Genomic DNA, 763 nt, shown 5'->3' with positions numbered 1-763 from the left:
GGGGGGGTGATTTCTCGCTTTCTGTCTCTCTGTCTCTCTCTGTCTGTCTGGCGAGCGCACTCGCCCTATAGTGAAAAACCTCTCCAAAAAAAAGAAGAAGAAGAAAAGAAAAAGAAAATGAATCATAAATACCTTTCACACGTTTTGGAAGCTGCAAGCATAAGACCTTCCATTGTTCACACTGTGAGTTTCAAAGCCCAGGACTAATGTGTGAGCTTTAGGGAGATTGCATCTCCCCAGGGCAACACCATACAGTTCGTAGAAAGCTTTCACTGTTTGCGCCTCACTTTCACAAACCTGTGCCTGATTGACCTCCCATTGTGGGCCTGTCAGGGCATATAAGCCGCACAAAATCCAGTGTTCATGTATTCGTTTCCCAGAGCTGGCAGATGGCATGGTGGTTAAGGTGTTAGACTCCCTTAAGGCCGAGCTTGGTTTGAGTTCTGCACATGGTGGCTTGTTTTGTCACTTTGTCTCTCACTCTGGTGAGCCCATGTGCTCTATAGAAAATGTAAAAGTAACAATAATAAATAAAATTAAAATAAATAGTTCTTTCTTTTTTTTTTTTTGGAGAGATTTTCACTGTAGGGCGCGTGCGCTCGCCAGACAGACAGAGAGAGACAGAGAGACAGAAAGCGAGAAATCACCCCCCAGGGGGGATGGTCACGCCGCAATCTCTTCTCCTCCATTCTCCTCTCGGGATCTTGGGCATGCATGCACACGCGCCCGGCGTGAGTTTTAAGCCACCGGGTCTGGGACACGA

This window comes from Tupaia chinensis, unplaced genomic scaffold, assembly GCF_000334495.1.
Source record: "Tupaia chinensis unplaced genomic scaffold, TupChi_1.0 Scaffold139785_1, whole genome shotgun sequence".
Taxonomy (NCBI): Eukaryota; Metazoa; Chordata; class Mammalia; order Scandentia; family Tupaiidae; genus Tupaia; species Tupaia belangeri.
The sequence above is the reverse complement of the archived record's forward strand: the minus strand, read 5'-3'. Positions refer to the sequence as shown.